At 41.9% G+C, this 21,128-nt stretch overlaps 1 protein-coding gene across 1 annotated transcript in view; it reads right to left on the bottom strand.

Annotated features, from left to right (window-relative positions):
* Positions 1 to 8,648, bottom strand: part of FRYL (FRY like transcription coactivator) — a 285,938-nt gene extending 277,290 nt beyond the window's left edge. The window contains exon 1 of the mRNA XM_030800907.1: positions 8,414 to 8,648. The gene's annotated coding sequence lies outside the window, so the exon portion shown is untranslated. The remainder of the gene's footprint in view (positions 1 to 8,413) is intronic.
* Positions 8,649 to 21,128: the final 12,480 nt, after the last annotated feature.

Raw genomic sequence — 21,128 nt, 5'->3', positions numbered from 1 at the left:
AGCAACAGTTAACAATAAAGTAATAAGCAAATCAACCCCTAAAAGCAGACATGATTTAGAAAGGAATGGTTTCACCAACGCACAAACAAAATATGATTGTCTGTACCTTGCTGGCTGAGGACACTAATTGGCTAAAGTTCCTTTTGCAAATAAATTGTTGTGAGTTCACTGACATCCCAGACATACGAATGTCACTAAATCTATTGACTACTTAATAAGTAAGGTGGTAAGTATTAATAATGTATATGTACCATCTTTTAAGGTGGAAGGCTGCAGGTTATATTTTGAGAATTTTCTGTAATTGTTTCCATTAACTATACTTTATACTTTTACAGGCTAGCAAGTCTTTGTCTTTTTAAGATTATTTTGAATGACTATTTTTGATAGTCATTCACTTGATAGTCACATGAGACCTGCCAGTAAAGGCAACAGTGAGCCGTGATTGCACCACTGCACTCCAGCCTGGGCAACAGAGCAAGACTGTGTCAAAAAAATAAATAAATACCTTTCTAAACCTGGATCTACATACATCAAGGGATGATGTACTTGAATCTACTCATAGTATTTATACACATTGAGAGGGATCAAGTTACATAGGAATGTACATTTATTAAGATGTACATTCGGCCAGGCATGGTGGCTCACGCCTGTAATCCCAGCACTTTGGGAGGCCGAGGCGGGCGGATCACGAGGTCAGAGATCGAGACCATCCTGGCTAACACGGTGAAACCCCGTCTCTACTAAAAATACAAAAAATTAGCCGGGCGTGGTGGCGGGCACCTGTAGTCCCAGCTACTCGGGAGGCTGAGGCAGGAGAATGGCGTGAACCCCGGGGGGCGGAGCTTGCAGTGAGCCGAGATCGCACCACTGCACTCCAGGCTGGGCGACAGAGCGAGACTCCGTTCACCAAACTAATATTTTTTAACCAGTATTATAGACGGTATAACCCATTTTAAGTTTTAAAATGGAAAAATAAAATTACAAATTATCTTTCCAGCATTCTTTACTATTGAACTAAATTAAATCACATCTGAAGCTTACCCTGAAATGAAGAGACCTACCAAAAAAAAAAAGCAGAACAAAACAAGAATTCTGAAAAGTGGAAATACTACACTGAAATCCATTCAGGCAACAAAGAACACGTGAGTGGTTTATATCCTTAAAAGCAAGGCTGCACTGCAGTAAGTAAACAAACTAATGTTCCTTTTTCATCAACTTTCAGATGCTCTTAACAACAACAACACTTTAACCTTTCTGAAGTATGGATGCTGAAATAGAGGTGTATCTTACAACTACTGTCATCCAATAGCAGGATGTAGTTGGTGAAAACGTTCAGTTGATTGCTCCTGGAAAGATCAAGGAAGCACCAGCATCAAAGTGTCTTACGTTTGATCAAAAATAGTCACTCAAAATAGTCTTAAAAAGACAAAGAAATGATCAGAAGCCTGTAAAAGTATAATCAACAGAGACAACTACAGAAAATTCTCAAAATGTAAACTGCATCCTCCTACCTTAAAAGATGGTACATATAAATTACTTATCACACTACTCAGCAAGTAGTCAACAGATTTAGCTATTATTATTATAAGATGCAAGATAAAGACTAGTAGAGCTGATGAAAATATCTGTGATCATAGTGATCAGCCAATCAATAAGCACTTATTAAGGGTCCACCAAGTCACTAGCAATATGCAAGAGTAATGCAAATCCATCATGATCAAACTACGAAGCACTATTTTTTTAACCAGTAAGGGGCAAATGTCACATCACATTCATCAACGATTAGAACTAAGTACTTTTAACTTCCTTTAAAGTATTGCCCTTTGAGTCCAGTCTGCAGAACTTGAAACCTAAATTGTTTACTTGAAAAGAGTCATCAAATGATTATGTTAGTATAAGGAAGTGTTACCAGAATCAGTCTAATGATTTTCATAGGGAAAAAAAAAATTTCCTACTATTCTCCAGGCTTAGGTAGAATAATGATGGGTTAAATTTTCTCTTAAAACCTTTCTATGGTGGCTCACACCTGTAATCCCAGCACTTTGGGAGGCCAAGGCAGGTGGATAGCTTCAGCCTAGGAGTTCAAGATCAGCCTAGGCAACATGGGAAGATCCTCTTTCTACAAAAAAATAGCTGGGTGTGGTGGCACATGCCTGTGGTTCCAGCTACTCAGGGGTCTGAGGTGAGAGGATCACTTGAGCCCAGCTGGTAGAGGCTACAGTGAGCTGTGATTGTGCCACTGCACTCCAGCCTGGGAAACAGAGTGAGACTCTGTATCAAATAAATACATAAATAAGTACCTTTCTAAACTTGGAGCTACCCACATCAAGGAATGATGTACTTGAATCTATTCACAGTACTTATACACATTGAGAGGGATCGAGTTACACACGAATGTACATTTAATAAAACGTTATTTTTTATTTATATAGAATGTCCAAAATAGGCAAATGTATAAACAAAGAATATAGATCAGTGGTTGCCTAGGGCTGGGGATGGGATGAAAAAGTTCTAAAATTAATTGAGGTTATGGTACACAACTCTGAAATAGACTAAAAACCACTGAATAGTACATTTTTAATAGGTAAATTATATGGCATATGAATTATATTTCAAAAAAGCTGTCACTTTAAAATTTTAACTCTTCACAAAACTTAACAAATCAAAACTGCTGCATTATGGTCAAATTCCACAGGACCTACTACCCCTCTGTCAGATATTATTCCTGGCCCAGTTGACTCCATCACTGACAGTGTTACATGGTCCCTTTCTTAACACTCCAATCTTTCCCCCACAAATATAAAGACTGAATGGGAAAAGGAGGGTGGTAGGGGGGTCTATTTTGTCAAAGTTAAAAATATTTCACACTGAATTTTAATACAAATAATTTTTTTTTTTTTTTTTTTTTTTTAGAGACGGACTCTTGCCCTGTCACCTAGGCTGGAGCACAGTGACGTGATCTCGGCTCACTGCAACTTCCGCCTCCTGGTTTCAAGCGATTCTCTTGCCTCAGACTCCAGAGTACCTGGGACTACAGGCGTGTGCCACCACACCTGGCTAATTTTTTTGTATTTTAAGTAGAGACGGGGTTTCACTATGTTGGCCAGGCTGGTCTCGAACTCCTATCCTCAGTGATCCGCCCACCTCGGTCTCTGAGGGTGCCAGGATTACAGGCGTGAGCCACCGTGTCCAGCCAATGATTTTTCAAAATAATATTTTTCATAACAAAGAGCACAAATCCTGGTAAAGACATCTATTTATTATAGCATTTTGAGCTTAAAAGAATGTATTACTACTATGTCAGCAAAATATGAGTTATTTGCTAGGATACCAATTTAGTCTCATAATGATATTCTTTGAAATGCATGATACCTGTAAAGTACAAGGAAAGACACAACCACTTTTGCAGAATTTCAGAAATATTTTGCCCCACAGGAACAGCAGTATTTGCAATCCCAAAAAACAATTCTAAGCTAACAAGTTTAATTCAAGAGGTTCCATGGACCTTAACCCACCTCCTGCGGAAGACCAGGTTTGTGTGCTAGGCTATTTTGGAAGAGGCTATGCAGAACAATAAACAAATGAGTGAATAATAAGTTCACCAAAGGATGCACTTCATCTAAGCTACCTTTAATCCTCATGTTCCACTCTGCACTGGTCTATTTAAGGTTCCTGCTCAGAGGAGCTCATAACTTGTGACAGATACAAACTTAATCTTACCCTCAATGCCTAGCATGGTATACACTATAGATGCAGTTCTCAAAAGTCTGCTAAATGAAAGATTTTTTTTCAGCTGATTAGGCCGCCTGGCTGCTTACAGCTGGGTTTTCTATTTAGGATCCTCTGGAAACCCTTTCTGCCCTCTGGGGTAGCTTAAAGAAGCACGTGGAACAACAGACTCTTCTCACCTACTTCACCAGCCCTAACTGTAGCCCCCTTTTTATAATTAGCAACTTAACATTTGAGTGATTCCACCATGAACAAATCTACATTTCTCCTTGGGCTACTATGAGGAGTGCCCGCTGGGAGTCTCAAAGCAATTTTTAATCCTCTGTCAAGGAGAAGAATAATAATCAAGAAATACGAAGAAATTAAAGTGTGTACTCCAAAAATATTCTGGGGTAAAGGCAGATAAACTGTTCAGGCACACAGGTTTTGATCAATTTTTGCAGAGCATGAAGTCTACATTTTGAACACAAACATACTAGTGGCAGCCTTGTATCCTAAGAAAAGGTAAAAGGAACCAGAACTACTAGGCCTGGAGAAATAATTTTTAAAGATAAGTATATAAAAAATGATTAGTTTTCTCCACTCCCAATAAACATAATTTACTAACTAAAATTTGCAAGCATGAGAGACAGTTTAAGACAGTCCTATACAGAGGTTAAAAAAAAAAAGAAAAAGAAAAAAAGGAAGAAAAAAAACTGAAAGAACAACCATTAACAATGTTACAATGTGATAGGAGCAGTGTTATGTGACACTTTTCGTTTCTTTTTCTTTTTTTTTTTTTTTTTTTAAATAGAGTCAGAGTCTCCCTATGTTGCCCATACTGCTCTTTAACTCCTGGGCTCAAGCCGTCTTCCTGCCTCAGCCTCCCAAAGTGCTGGGATTACAGGCATGAGCCACCATGCCCAGCCACTTTTAATTTTGAAATTATGCATTTCTTTCATATTAATATTTTACAACAAGCATGTGAAACTTTGATAAGGAAAAACTGTTTCTCCTTTAAACACAAATACACACTTTCCCCCAAATAAAACTAAATTTAAACTTCTTTACAGTAAGTGATTTTCTAGAATACTGGTGGACTATCAGAACTGCCCAAGAACTTTAGGCAACAGTAAAAATATAAGGGCTCTAATTTCTGTTAATTTTAGCAAACTCCACAATCTAATAAAAGAAATATACACATAGCCATACTGTAAGTCAGACCGTGGCTTGTACTGTAAGAGGATTTTACAGGAGCAAAAACAAAGAACAATCACCTGGGATTAGGAGAACAGAGGAAGAGCTTGCAGATAAGGTGACATCTGAGCAGGGCCAGATAGATGATCCCTCTCACTATGTAACAATAGTTGAAATTCAGAGCACATACTCTGTCTCCCCAAAATATTTTATACATAAAAATAGCTCTAGTAGACAACATATACCCAGTTTACCTCCAAAACTACTTTATTAAAAAATGTATTTAAAAATATATTTTCTAAAATCTGCTAAAGCCATGAAAACTTGTCCACTTCAATCATTTCAGTTACATGAATCCTGTGTCACTGTTACTTTGTACTTGTTACTGCACTGACATACCCACTGTCTTTTTCCTAAGAATCGTAATTTTGTACCTTCTCATTAAACTGTATACATGTGATTTGCTGGCTCTGGCTCTAATTTAAAAAAAAAAAACAAAAACTATTGAGAGCAAGACTGTCATCCAGTTCTACTTTATCTCCAGAAATACTCTGTCATCGGTTTCTACTTTACATAATACCCTTTAAATAAAAGTATACTCAACAGATGTTATTGACAGATAAAACCTAGTTCTGAATAATTGTGACAATGTGTTCACCATCACAAAAGATGTCTGTGGAACAGATTTTATAAGCAAATCACAATTCTGTACACAGAACAAAGAACCTCTAGATTGACATATCTTCCCCCAACAGTAAGCCAATTGCTGGCCTTTAGTATAAAATGTTCAGAAAGGTGTTTATTTAAAAAATTAAATAACTCAAGCGGCCTTTACAGGACATTATCTTTTTCTGTCACAAAGACCTAAAATAATACATTTATTGGGTACTAAAAAGGTCCGAGGTGACAGAGTGAACCTGCACAGAAATGGAGGATAATTCTAGCTCCCACGGATCTCAAGAAACAGTTCATAACTCAAGAAATGTGTGCATATAAAACAATGTGTTTAAAACAATGTAGAAAGCACAAAAGAGGAAAAAGTCTTTTTCAGGAAATACAGTCTAGATATTTCAAAGATAATTATTTCTGAATGTTTTATTTATATGTGCTCTTCTAAAAGTTGAGAAATTCTTTTATTGTTTAAATAAATTGGTAAGTAAACAAGGACAGACATTTAAAAACCTGGTTTAACCGTCTACTTTTTATTATGAGATGGGAAGGAAGATTATGCCTAGCTGCTTGCCTAACATCCTTATCACAGAAATGGATCAAAGAAAAAAAACAGAAAAGAAGGAGTATTAGGTGAAACAATGCCAGATACCATCAAGATTACTACAAACGGCCAAGCACGGTGGCTCAGCCTGTAATCCCGGCACTTTGAGAAGCCAAAGCAGAAGGATCGCTTGAGGCCAGGAGTTGGAGACCAGCCGTCTATACGAAAAATTAAAAAGTGAGACCACCATCTCTACAAAAAATAAAAAGTTTAGCTAGGCGCAGTCGTGCCCACCTGTAGTCCCGGCTACTACGGAGCCTGGGGTGGGAGGATCACTTGAACCCAAAGAATTTGTTTTTGTGTGTCTTTATTTCCTAAATTCTGTGAGAAGAATAGATTTTTCTTTCAAACATTATCTGATATTGGCTTCCAATTTCCCAAGTAGTTTCTCTATTGTTACTGCTGAGCCTGTGAATTTACAATGTTCCACATCACTCGGAAGTTACTAGACAGTAAATTAATCGATGAACACTTTAAAAAGTTGGACTGCTTTAATTTAAAAAAAAAAAACTGGGTCACATGTTCCAACAGAATTCCCTCTTTTAGAGAACTAATTTTACAAAATAATTCAGAGTGGAAGAAAAGACACGATGGAATGCTATTTTTGATAATGAGTAGCAGAAAAAAGACCAGAGAATAACACACCCACTGCTACTTTGTTTATACGGTTGTAACTTGCACATGCAAGTACTCTACAAAGTATTGCACAAGAAGAAACTGTCAAAAATGAATGCTTATGAAAACATTCTTCACTAAGGCCTCTAACAAGGAATGTGCTATCTCTGATTTCCTCAGCAAGTATTGACAGGTTAAGCAGAGTGATAACGCTCAAGATGAAAAGACGTCTTATACTAATTTTATCAATAGTAAAAGCTGTTGGTACTAATTATAATGCCTATAAATTCAGTAGCAGAATCAACTTTACAGACGATATCTCCTAGGCAGCACAGCATTTTATAAAACCAACTTTATTTCCATCAAAACCCTTTTCCCCTCCCAATCCGATAGACCCTGGCAACCTGTCTTGCTGTGTCTTTTTTCCCCTACCCTTTCAAAAGAACCCCAGCCAGTGAATCGAGGTAGTATTTTCCTCAGTTCAAAGGTAAGGGCAAATTCAGCTCCATTAAGAACTCTTGCTCCTCACCAGCACACACCCTAATCCCCCCACCCTTTTCTTTTTCTTTTCAAATCTTGGCCTAGGAAAGCTTAATTCTCCCATATCATTGCAAATCCACAAAAATGCGATTTTAGGTGGCGAGGGACTAAACTAGGATGGCAGGAAAGACCGGCAGCAATCAATCATTTCGCCCTAGAAACCAGCCTCTCCAGAACGCAGGAAACCAGGCTATGCCCAAAGAACCTGCCGCCCGGAAGCAACAACTTCCATCAAACGGCAAAGAAAAGTTACAAAGAAGAGCTCAGCGCCCAGGCACCCTGCCCGGTGCCGAGGCTGAGAGCAGCAGGCACTCTACAGGCCGAGTCAGCTCGCGGGCGGTGGCCGCGGTGGCCGCAGGGCTGGCCCCGGCTCCGGAAGGCTCCGGGTCCCGGGGTGCGCCAACGGCCCGGGGCGGCGCGGGCACAGCGCCCGCACCCCTCCCCAGGGCCGCGAATAGTGGGCGGAGAGACCAGAGCAGGGGAAAAGGCGGACAATGCCCGGTTGGGCTGGCGCGCTCCACCGGTCCCCGCCAGCCCTGCCCGCCGGGGCCCGCCAGCCGCCGCGCTAAGTGTGCTCCTCAGCGCTCCCTTCCCAGCCGGGGCGGCGGAGCCGTGGTCGCCGGTCTTCCCTCCACCTCTGCCGCCGCCTTCCTTCCCGCGGGGCGGCTCCCGCGAGTCGGTGGCGAGGTGGCGCGCGACCAGAGCAGGACGCGCGAGAAGGCGGCGCGCGAGGGGGACCCGGGCGCGCGCGAGAAGAGCCAGGCACGGGAGGGGAAGGGGACGCGCGGGAGAGCCGGGCGCGCGGCGCTCCCCGCGGAACCGCCGGAGCTCGGGCGGGCTTTCGGTTGAGGCTGGGGTTACGCCGCGGTTTGGTGTCCGTTACGAGCGCCGGCCCGGGCCGCGCCGCTTGCCAGCCATCCTGGACCGCCTCCCCTCGGCGCCCACCAGGAAGGACAGCTGGCGAGGGCCGACGACCTGGTCTCCTGCCCAGGCTGGGCTGCCGGCGGCGGGCATCCCGGCGCCTGCCCGGGAGCTGGAAGAGAAAGTGAAATGAAGCGCCTTTCCCCAGTCAACACCTACCGGTCCCCAGTCCTAGTACAGCTGCCTCGCTCCTCCAGCGCCGCCGGTCCCCGCCCTCGGGCCCCGGGCTCCGTTCTCTTGACAATGGCGCGTCCCCTTTAAGGAATAATCCGATCGGAACCGATCTGTGGTTAAACCTCCCTCCGACGTTGATTTTAACCGGATTTCTCTCTCGCTCTCTCCCAGAGCCCGACGGGCGCCCGGCTGTGCTGCGAGCTCTTCCCACCCCTTCCCTGCCCCGCCCACCCCCTGGCCTTCCTGATTGGCGAGAAACACTACAACAGGAACAGCAGTCCTCGCCTTCCACTGGCCTGGCCAGCCGCCGCTCAAAGTTGCTCCCACCTTCTCCCCGCCCCTTTTCCCGGGTTGGTCCTCCCTCTAATCATTCTCTGCCCTAGCCTCTAACGTCGCTTTGGAGCACTGGCAGTCAGGGCTCATCCTCCCGCCTCCGGAAAGCGAACTTTATTTTTATTGGTGAAAGGACATCTTCCTGTACACTTGATTGGGCAAGGAAAGAGCTAGTCTGCACGCCCCCTACCATTATTACTCTTCCTTTACGGGCTTGAGAAACACAGCCGCAAAGTCCTCCCCGTTTTGCCTTCTAGGAGCGACTTTCCCTTTAAATGTTGTTAGGGGTCGAGGACAAACTCATATCCTATATTGAGGAAAGCTGGAAAGGGACAAGAGAAAAATTCAAAATTTTCTCCCGATGAGTAATGTATCCAGAGCTGGCGCCCGGATCCTGCGGAAACTTATCCAATGATCCAGAGAATGGAATGGTTAGAATTGAGTTAGAATACCTGAAAGTCCAGTGCTAATTCCTCCTGAGATTTACTCAACAAGTTTCATCCACTGTCCGCTCTACTCATACCATTGATTGCACTGGCATTTTGCCACCCGGAAGAGCTTTAATCAAGTTATCTGCAAACCTGGAGGTTTCCTTGCTTGTCTCGCAATTGTTCATTTAGAAAATCATTTCCATTACAAGTTCCGTTTAAGTCACGTCCTCTGTGACGTTCCGGCGTTTCCACGAGACCTGTTACTTTTTTGAAAAAATTAAGTAGATGGTACCCTTATGCCATCCTCAAAGTGTAGGACTTCGTTCCCCCTTGCTAGAACTGTAGGAAAAACACCCCAGGTCAGTTGAACTCAAGAGGGTACCATAAGGCTGTTTCTTGAACGACTGAGGTGCCTCTCAGGAGAAAACGCGTCTGTGTAAGGGAAAGAGGGAGTCTGATACCAGAAGCTTGACCGTGGAGCAGAACCTCACGCATTGAAAAGAGAAGAAATTATGGGGAAGGCTAGTGCGGGGTCTGCGTTAGAGTTTCCCCAGTTTCCCACGGGAGCTGTAAGAACTAAAAGGTTTATTTCCACTAAAATTGAGTACAGGTATAGCTTCGGTACCCATCTAAGAATGTTAGGGGAAAATGGTTATGTGTTCTCTCCCTCTTTGCCAATGAACCTTGGAAGACTGTGTACCCCGGGGGCTTTAGTACATTTGCAGTGATACCCCCAGTAGAATCTAATGGTGCCAAGGAAGTGTCAGTGCTCAGCAGCACCCTAGAAAAGGGGCTTGATGATGACAGAGAAGGGTAAGTAAACATCAGTAGTTGGTAGTCCATAGGACTTTTCCCCAAGTACAGGTGAAAAATTTCATGAGGATTCCCAAAAATATGAAAGAGCAGGAAACAAAAGGGAACGTTGCAGAAAGGTGGTTTAGGTGTCACTAGTGGGGGCAACAGACAATGAACTATCTAGGTTGCATTTATCTGGCCTTCACAGATACACACATCCTCCCAATTAAGTCCCTGTAACTAAATCCCTATGCTTAGCCTATTCTGATTTTACTGTATAATAAAACTGCAGCCAAGCTAAACTAATACTTCTGGGTTACTCGCTTACCACTCTCAAACTTTGAGACTGCTTCTGGGTTCTAATATTCTACATTAGAATATAAGAAGAAGAAGATTCTATGTACTGATACCTGGTATGATCTTTTGGAGATAAAGATATCCAGCATTTCAGGCATGTACACACTTGCAGCTTTTGTTCAAGGTCTAAGTGATGTTTTCAGGTTCTTTCTAAAACACCTGCCCTATGGTATCCAGCTTGTTACTACCCTCTTTTGCTGCACTAGCAGACTGGGCGTATAAACTAGGTAAGGCAGTCTACAGTAACCTCTAGATTCTCTTACTTGTATTGAAACAACTATGCTGAGATCATCACCTTTCAAGTATAATTTGTGTTATTCTTTTCTCTAAATATTTCATATTTGCCCACAATAGGATCATTTATCACTTTTTAGCCCACACATGCAACTTCCTGGTACTAATACTCCTACTGGTATTTCACAGCAAAGAAGAATTTTAAAAATCTACAAACCTGGAGCTTACAATGTACAGGTTATTCTTAAGAATGTTCAGTGTTGATGAACACAGCCCCAGTTCTAACCCTGGAGAATTTTACAAGTTGTAGTTTTTCATTCAGAGAGACTTTATCTCCCTACCTTAGTTTCCCGTTCTAAGCCCAATCCTCACTCTTTAAAAAAAGAATATTTCTCGGCTGGGTTCAGTGGCTCACGCCTGTAATCCCAGCACTTTGGGAGGCCAAGGCAGGTGGATGACTTGAGGCCAGGAGTTCAAGACCAGCCTGGGCAACATGGTGAAGTCCTGTCTCTGCAAAAAATACAAAAATTAGCCAGCGGGGGTGGTCACAGGCCTGTAATCCCAGCTACTGGGGAGGCTGAGGCAGGAGAATCACTTGAACCCGAAAGGCGGAGGTTGCAGTACTCCAGCCTGGGCGACAGAGTCTCACTCTGTCACACACACACACACACACACACACACACACACACCCTTCTCCAATGTGCTAATGCAAATAAAGCTTTTTAAATTATTGCACATAGATGTTCGTTAAAGTCTTTTAAATGGTGAAATACCTCCAGGCACCGTGGCTCGCACCGTGCCAGTAATCTCAGCACTTTGGGAGGCCGAGGCAGGCAGATCACCTCAGGTCAGGAGTTCAAGACCAGCCTGGCCAACATGGTGAAACCTCGTCTTTACTAAAAATACAAAAATTAGCCAGGTGTGGTGGCGCATGCCTGTAATCCCAGCTACTCGGGAGGTTGAGGCAGGAGAATGGCTTGAACCCGAGAGGCAGAGGTTGCAGTGAGCTGAGATCGCACCACTGCACTCCAGCCTGGATGGCACAGCAAGACTCCATGTCAAAAATAAAAAGTAGAAAAAAAGTGAAATATGTTATGATCACTATTTCCCTGTTTATATGCAAACGTACCCCTCAAAGAGGTACCATAGTTTAACCAATACTTATTTTTCCTCTGAAAAATTATGTTACCATTCCTATTGGAAATTCTTTCCAGTTCACCACACATTTACATAGCAACTATTATGTGTTAAGAATAGTGAGAAAATGGGGGCCACGTGCAGTGGCTCACACCTGTATTCCCAGCACTGGGAGGCTGAGGCAGGTAAATCACTTGAGCTCAGGAGTTTGAGACCAGGCTGACCAACATGGTGAAAACCCATCTCTACTAAAAATACAAAATTAGCTGGGCGTGGTGGCGCGTGCCTGTAATCCCAGCTACTTGGGAGGCTGAGGCAGGAGAATCGCTTGAACCTGGGAGGAGGAGGTTGCAGTGAGCTGAGATGTTGCCATTGCACTCCAGCCTAGGCAACAAGAGTGAAACTCCGTCTAAAAAAAAAAAAAAAAAAAAGGAATAGGGAGAAAATGAATACGTATCCATTCTCCAGAGAGTATCATCATGAATCTCCACCTATAAGGGGCACAGTTTTTACCCTTTATTTCCTTCAAAGCTCTTGTGTGGAGACTGTATTCACCAGAGATTTTTCTATAGTAAAATTTTTTAAAATCCAGAGCATGGTGTGGTGGTGCGCATCTGTAATCTCAGCTAGTGGGGAGGCTGAGATGGGAAGATTGCTTTGAGCCCAGAAGTTCAAGGCCAGCCTGGGCAACATAGCAAGATCCTTTTTTTTTTTTTTTTTTTTCAAAAAAAATCCAACAATAGAAGCTGTCAACCCAAATCACTTCCCTGTCCCATTAATATTGATGAGAATGAGTTAAAAGAAAATAAGTACACAGTAGTTTGATTTAATGAAAAAACTTCAGGAAATATTTCCGCAGTCTCCTAGGTCTCCTAGAGGAGGTCCAAGTCCTTCACTCTCTAAAGTTAAATGTGTTGCTTTGTAAAATGAGAACTGATATTCATTGAGTATGTCACTGAAAGGTCTGCAATTATCAGTAAAAAATTCAATTGTGGGCCGGGCGCGGTGGCTCACGCTTGTAATCCCAGCACTTTGGGAGGCCGAGGCGGGCGGATCGCGAGGTCAGGAGATCGAGACCACGGTGAAACCCCGTCTCTACTAAAAATGCAAAAAATTAGCCGGGCGTGGTGGCGGGCGCCTGTAGTCCCAGCTACTCGGAGAGGCTGAGGCAGGAGAATGGCGTGAACCCGGGAGGCGGAGCTTGCAGTGAGCCGAGATCGCGCCACTGCACTCCAGCCTGGGTGACAGAGCGAGACTCCGTCTCAAAAAAAAAAAAAAATTCAATTGTGTTCGGTATATTTCACCCTACTGGGTAGAAAGTGGATATTAATACATTTTTAGAAAGCTTTCCAATTATCTCTTGCTTAAAACCCTTTAGAGATTTCTCTAGGCACATTCTGAATATAAACACCGCAGCAAAACATACAAGTCTCTTTATAATCTGACTATAGGCTTCTTCTCAAATTTCTTCCCTGACCACTCCCTCGTTTGACACTGGAAGTGTCTGCTCTCTCAATATCAACTATCACGTTCTTTCAAGCTTCAGTGCCGTTCCCTTTGTGTAGAATAGCCTTGCCCTCTTTGCTCATCTGAAGGACACTTCAATCCATCCATCAAATTGATGGCCCAATCAGAAGCATTGCCCTCTTTATGCAGTCTTCTCTGGTTGCACTCCCTTACTTGACTTAATTATTCTTTGTGCTACTTTTCTACTACATATATACTATTTTGTTATAGGTATCACATTGAATACAGAACTTAAATGTTTCTTTTCCTGTCTTTTGTACTAGTTTGGTTTGTTCTCACAGAGCAAAGCCAGGATTATGTATCATCGCATGGGCATCATTTAGTATGATGACTGGCATAAGTGAGGCTTTCAGTAAAGCATGTCAAATTGAGCTGAATGAGCACAGATGAAACCAAAAAGTTAACCTACAATGTGAAAGTCTAATTAACCACAAGACCATTCTAGGAGCATTCTAATTACTTGATATTTTATTGCAAATCTACCTTATCAATTAGTAAAGATCACTGGTTCTCAGACTTTTTTATTTCATGAACTGATAAAATTTCCAAGGAATTTTTAGGAGCTGACATAAGCTTATCAACTTTTTAATTTTTCCGAGTAAGGTATAAAAATAAATATAAATAAAACTTCTATCTATTCTCATCATTAATTCATAAAATAAGAATGTTTTAAAACCAGACCGGGTGTGGGGGCTCATACTTGTAATCCCAACACTTTGGAAGGCCAAGGGCAGGCAGATCACTTTAGCCAGGAGTTCAAGATCAGCCTGGGCAAAATAGCAAGACCCTATTTCCACAAAAAAACAATAATCAAAAAATTAGCTTGGTGTGGTGGTGCATGAGTGTAGTCCCAGTTACTCAGGAGGCCAGGGCAGGAAGATAAGCCTAGGAGTTCAAGGTTACAGTGAACTATCATTGAACCATTGCACTCTAGCCTGGGTGGCAGAGTGCAACCTTGTCTTAAGGAAAAAAAAAAAAAATACTTGGAAGGCTGAGGTGGGAGAATTGCTTGAGCCCAAAGGTTGAGGCTACAGTAAGCAGAGATCAAACCACTGTACTCCAGCCTGGGCAACAGGGCAAGACCCTGTCTCTAAAAAAAATTTAAAAATTAAAATGGGGAAGATTATAACATCAGAATGAAAGTTCTTGAATTAAATAAACTTAACATTATGAAAACTTGCACAGACCTCTAGTTGTGTCTAGAATCCTCTTTGCACTTTACCAGTACTTGATCAGGTGCTTCTTTGCAACTTTTTTTTTTTTTTTTTTTTTTTTTTTGAGACAGAGTCTTGCTCTGTCACCCAGGCTGAAGTGCAGTGGTGAGATCTTGGCTCACTGCAACCTCCACTTCCCGGGTTCAAGAGATTCTCCTGCCTCAGCGTCCTGAGTAGCTGGGACTACAGGCGTGCACCACCATGCCTGGCTAATTTTTGTATTTTTAGTAGAGGTGGGGTTTCACCATGTTGGTCAGGCTGGTCTCAAACTCCTGAGCTCAAGTGATCCACCCACGTCAGCCTCCCAAAACACTGGGATTATAGGCATGAGCCACCGCACCCAGCCTCTTTGCATCTATTTTAAAGGATGGTTTAGAAATTAGAATATTCCTCGCCAGGTGTGTTGGCTCATGCCTGTAATCCCAGTACTTTGAGAGGCTGAAGCAGGTGGATCATTTGAGGTTAGGAGTTCAAGAACAGCCTGGCCAACATGGTGAAATCCCGTCTCTACTAAAAACACAAAAATTAGCAGGACATGGTGAAGCAAGCCTGTAGTCCCAGCTACTTGGGAGGCTGAGGTAGGAGAATCGATTGAACCGGGGAGGCAGAGGTTGCAGTGAGCCAAAATCACGCCACTGTACTCTAGCCTGGGCAACAGAGTGAGAAGTAAAAGGCACTGTATAAATAAAGACACCTATATTCAGTTTAACCCTCTTTGTCTACCTATTACTAAAAATACCTTTGAATTCAGGACGCAACAGCATATAAAGTGGTTTTCAGATTAGACTTTTTAATTATTTGGAGGAATGAATAGTTCATCTGTCACTGCTCTTTTTCTTTCTTTCTTCTTCTTTTTTTTTTTTTTTTTGGCTTTGGGATAGGGTCTTTTGATGTTGCCCAGGCTAATCTAAAACTCTTGGCCTCAAGTGATCCTCCTGCCTTGGTCTCTTTGAGTAGCTGGTATTACAAGCACAAGTCACTGAGCTCAGCTAGTCTGCCACTGTTTGAATGGTTATCTAGTACTACGGTGAAATCATTTTGAAACTATATTAAAATCTCTTAGATTTATGTGTGCTTTAAAGTATTGCTCTAGTAAGTATGAATTTCTAACTTTAAAAGATGACAGAAAGCAGTTTTTAATCTGTTCCTAGTTTATGAGTTGACAGAAAATAGATGGAAAAAAGTAGATACTCTATTTAAATGTATCGCCACTACCTATCAACTCATTATCCCATTTGAAAAAGAATTCATGGATTATCCAAAGAACTGGGAAATTTTTTGGTTGGGAGGTAAATCAGTTACATGAGCATACTGCTGACAAAGGAGTATGCCATATGACTGATCTCTGTTGGGGGGCTTCTGTCTGTTGATAGAGAAGCAGAAAAACAAAGGACAAAGGAAACCCTCATTAATTAATCTTACCAACTAAGCCAAATAAATGCACCACTTGTTTCTGCAACAGAAGCAAACTGTTGACAACTGAGAAAAGCCACCTGCAGGTGCTTTTGAACACAAGCTGCCCCAGAGACCCAAAATACTATTGTCTAACACAGGGGTCAGCAAACTTTCTCTGTTAAGAGCCAGATAGTAAATACTTTTGGCTTTGCAGGCCATATGGTCTCTGTTACAACTACTCAACTCTGCTGCTGTAGCCTGAAAGTGGCCAAAGACAATATCTTATAAATTAATATGTAGGGTTATGTTCCAATAAACTTTATTTATGGACACTGAAATTGAATTTTTTTCCATTTTCATGTGTCAAGAAATATCACGATTCTTTTGATTTTTTTCAACCATTAAGAAATGTAGAAACCATTCTTAGCTTGCCAGCCATAGAAAAACAGACGGCGGACTGGATTTGGCCCATGAACTGTAGTGTGAGGCCCTCTGATTTAATGTAACTGAAATTCCTTTTTAAAAAACAATTTTTTTTTAGTTGAGTACCTAGTATGTGTCAGGCGCTATGCTAGGCCTGGGAGTATAATGGTTAGTAAGATAGACATGGTCCCTGTCCTCGTGGAGCTTATGGTGTAAGAATTAGAACTATAATAAATGGCTCTGAGGTAAAAGTACAGAGGATCTACACTATGAGTTGTAATGTAGACCAGGCAATCTAGAAAGGCTTCCCGGAGGAAGAATTCTTTGACAAGAACTGAAAAATTAGTGAAGTGGGAGATGGGAAAGAGGAAAGTATTTCAGGCAGAAGGCACAGCATGTGCAGCACTCTGGTGGCACTGAAATAAGGCCTGTGTGCCTGGAAAGTGCAAAGTGAAGGGGAGGGAGGGAAGCAGTGAAGTTGGAGAAGCAGATAAAAGCAAAGACTTCTGGCCGGGCGCGGTGGCTCACGCCTGTAATCCCAGCACTTTGGGAGGCCGAGATGGGCGGATCACGAGGTCAGGAGGTCGAGACCATCCTGGCTAACACGGTGAAACCCCGTCTCTACTAAAAATACAAAAAATTAGCCGGGCGCAGTGGCAGGCGCCTGTAGTCCCAGCTACGTGGGAGGCTGAGGCAGGAGAATGGCGTGAACCCGGGAGGCAGAGCTTGCAGTGAGCTGAGGTCGCACCACTGCACTCCAGCCTGGGCAACAGAGCGAAACTCCGTCTCAAAAAAAAAAAGCAAAGACTTCAGCACCTAATAGGTCTGTATTCAGAGTAGTAGAAAGCCATTGAAAGCTTAATATCAAGGCCATGACATGTTCAGATTTGCGTTTTATTTTTATTTTATTTTATTTTTCAGAAAGATGGTCTAGCTCTGCCACACAAGCTGGAGTGCAGAGGAACAGTCATAACTCACTGCAGCCTCAAACTCCTGGGCTCAAGGAATCCTCCCACCTCAGCCTCCTGAGTTAGCTCGGACAATAGGCACACACAACCACACCCAGCTAATTTTAAAATTTTTTGTAAAGATGAGATCCCACTGTGTTCCCCAGACTGCTCTTGAACTCCTGGGCTCAAATGATCCTCCTACCTCAGCCTCCCAAAGTGCTGGCTTATAGGTGTGAGTCACCGCGCCTAGTCTGCATTTTTATTTTTCTTAATGTTTTTATGAGACGAAATCTCACTATATTGCCTGGGTTGGTCTCAAACTCCTGGGTTCAAGCCACCCCTCCTGCCTCAGCCTTCCGAGTAGCTGGGATTACAGGCACATGCCACACACCCGGCTCAGATTTGCCTTTTTAAAAGATCACTAGCTACAGTGTGAAGAATGGATTAGTGAGGAGGCAAGAGTGGTGATTACAATAGTCAAAGGCCTCTAGACCCTAGATGCTTAGACCTCTAGACTCTGCACTCTAGACTCTAGGCCCCAGAGTCCAACACTAGTATTTTACCTATGCCAGTTACTGTTCTAATGCTCTAAATATACCAATTCACTGAAAGTTCACAATTCCATAGATAGGAACTATTATCCACTACTTTGCAGAGGATGAAACTTAACTACAGGCTGCCTTTCAATTTTTTTCCCTTAGTACAGACCCAGTTGCCTCTCGTTTAAAGAATTATGGGAAATAATTGCAGAAGAAAGACAAGAGTGAAGTAGAAAGAGAGGCAGAAAGAAATAAAGAAGAAGTATTCTATGAAACCACAGCCTTAGTTCAGATCCTAGTCTCTTTTCCAAGAAATTATATTGTTTACTGGGAAGGAGGCTCAAATTCAACAAGGTAGCTGCCTTGGGTATCAGAAAACACCCTTATGAAAGTACAGATGCTCCTTGATTTATGATGTGGTTACATCCCAATAACCCATCGTACATTGAAAATACCATAAATAGAAAATGCATTTAATACTCCCAATCTACCAAACATCATAGCCTAGTGTACCTTAAACATTCTCAGAGTACTTACATTAGCCTACAATTGGGCAAAATCACCTAACACAAAGCCTACTTTGTAAAAAAAAAAAAAGGGTTGAATATATCATGTAATTTATTGAATATTATACTGAAATTTAAAAACAGAATGGTTGTATTGGTACTTGAAGTACAGTTTCTAGTGAATGTCTATTGCTAGTGAAGTTGAAAAGTCATAAATTGAACCATTAATATTCAAGGACTATCTGTAGTCCCTGCAAAAATATACCCAATGCAATACACAGGACATAATTACCCTAGAACAGTACCCTCTGTTTATCCAAGATTCAAATTGAACTGAGTGTCCTGTATTTTATCTGGAAGTCATAAGGAAACACATTCCTTCCCATATTCCTAGATGCAAGCTGGAGATACCTGGCCCCTTAAGATTTAGAAAATCAGCCTGAGTGTGTACCTTAAACAACTCTAAAAGCCCTCTGGAGGATTTTTGTGAATTGCCAGGGCAAGAATGTGGGACTGAGGAATTATGTTTTCACTTTTGCCTCCAGGCTTATTCTCTCTCTCTTCAGGACTCACTTCTGAGACTCTTCCAATCAACGTACAGAAACACTGTAAGTGTGGCCGATTTCACAGTAGAGCTAGGAGTTGAAGAGAGCTGTCACATCAGGCATAGCCTGGAAAACAACTCAAAGTAGGATTTTATTTTTATTTTTATTTTTTTTGAGACAGGGTCTTGATCTGTCGCCCAGGCTGGAATGCAGCGACGTGATCGCAGGTCACTGCAACCTCGACCTCCCAGGCTCAAGCCATTCTCCCTCCTCAGCCTCCCTAGTAGCTAGGATTACAGGAGCGTGCCACCAAGCCCAGCTAATTGTTTAATTTTTTTGTAGAGATGGGAGTCTCCCTTTGTGCCCAGGCTGGCTCTTAAACTCCTGGGCTCAAGTGATCTTCCCACCTTGGCCTCCCAAAGTGCTGGGATTACAGGCATGAGCTGCTGTCCAGGTAGGATTTAACATACTCTCTTCTTTAGAGTCCTTTCAGCCACCTGGCACCAATGGTTTCTCATGGTCCTCTGCCATAACCTCTGGGTCATGCTCACTCTGTTGACACACCTTTTCCCTCCTCTGTCATCTTCTGAACATTCTCTCAGTAGCCAAAAATGTCTCTCCTCCTAGAGAACAAATTCCTAAACTAAACATTTTGACTTCCTCTCTCAAGTTTTGCAACCAGCTGATAGCCAAGACCTCAGGGTCTTAATCATTTATTAAGACATTCTTCCAAATAAAAACAGTTTGAAATTCTTGCTGAAAAGAATTCTGATGCCAGCAGTTAAGACAATAATATTTTTTTATTAAATTATGGCAATGGCATCATTTTTGCCAGCATGCAGGAGAAAGAAGGATCTCTCTTTCAGTTGTATCCAATGGGACCCATGTGAGCTAGTTACATCATCATTCTCCTGGAGGAAATTCAATTGCTTTTTGCCCCATGACTAGGTACAATAAAAGTTCAGGAAAAAGTCTAACGAGCAGCATTTTGGATTCCATTATAGATTCTGGACAAGCCTGTTTGTTTATCTTTCTGCCTTTAAATCTAATTCAGAATTAAGGCTCATTATACTTTTTAAGGTAAAGAAAGAAAGTTTTGGTAAATATGCCATAATTTGGTATAGCTGAAACATCGTGTGATCTTTTTAGAAAAAAAAAGAATGAAAGGTACTGTTAGGTAATTATATGGTTTGGCTGTGTCCCTACCCAAGTTTTGTCTTGAATTGTAGCTTCTATAATTCCCACATGTTGTGGGAGATAATTGAATAATGGATTCCCCCATTTTGTTTCCCCCATACTGTTCTCATGGTAGTGAATAAGTCTCACGAGATCTGATGATTTTATAAGGGGTTTCCCCTCTCAGTTGGCTCTCATTCTCTCTTGTCTGCCACCGTGTAAGACTTGCCTTTCACCTTCCACCATGATTGTGAGGCCTCCCCTGCCACATGGAACTGTAAGTCTATTAAACCTCTTTTTGTTTATAAATTACCCAGTCTCAGGTATGTCTTTATCAGCAACATGAAAAGAGACTAATACAGGTAAACTCAGGTAACAGTGAGGAGGAAAGAGGAGGCAGGAAGATGTGAAGAAGTTGGGCTCTGTGGGAGCAGAGGCTTGGCTCAGACCCTAGTCCATGATCTTTTCCAATGTTTATCTTCTAAATCTAGCTTTACTCATCAGCACTTTCCAGGTAGCTCCTAGGTATTGCAAAAGCCACATAAAGGTATACAGACATAGTGATCTTGCTAGTCAATTAGTATAATAACTCAACAAAGATTCATAAATAATATATCTGTGATGTCACCTATCATAGATATAGTGAAAAGGATAATTTGGTCATCCAGATACTCCTCTTAAAAACAGCTTTGCCATAATTATCTGAAAATTATTAATAATAGATTCATCCATTGAGTAGTGTTTGGGTCCTTTTTCATTTGTTTGAACCATTCAAATAAAAGCCTTAATGTTTTACTATCTTTCTGCAAGTGTAAATCCTGCCTGAATTTTAGGCCAGACTTTGGGAAAACATGTATGTATGATACTAATTTATTAATTATGTAAATGATAAGCAGATTAGTAATAAAGTAGCCACACTGGTAAAATGATAATAGAGAAGTCATTTTTTCCTGATTTTTATCACACCAGAAATTTTTTATCTGCTACATGTAATAAAGGGCCAACATACTAAAACAAACTAGAAAAAAGAAAATGCTCTTACAGTAAATTAGCCTTTTAACATAGAAAAAAATAACTGAACAATAATATTGTTCACAATAACTGAACAATAATCTAAATTGTCCTTCAAAGAGACAGC

The sequence above is a fragment of the Nomascus leucogenys genome, chromosome 20 (genome assembly GCF_006542625.1).
Source record: "Nomascus leucogenys isolate Asia chromosome 20, Asia_NLE_v1, whole genome shotgun sequence".
NCBI classification, from domain to species: domain Eukaryota; kingdom Metazoa; phylum Chordata; class Mammalia; order Primates; family Hylobatidae; genus Nomascus; species Nomascus leucogenys.
Note: the sequence above shows the minus strand (reverse complement) of the source record. Positions and strands in the feature narration are given on the sequence as shown.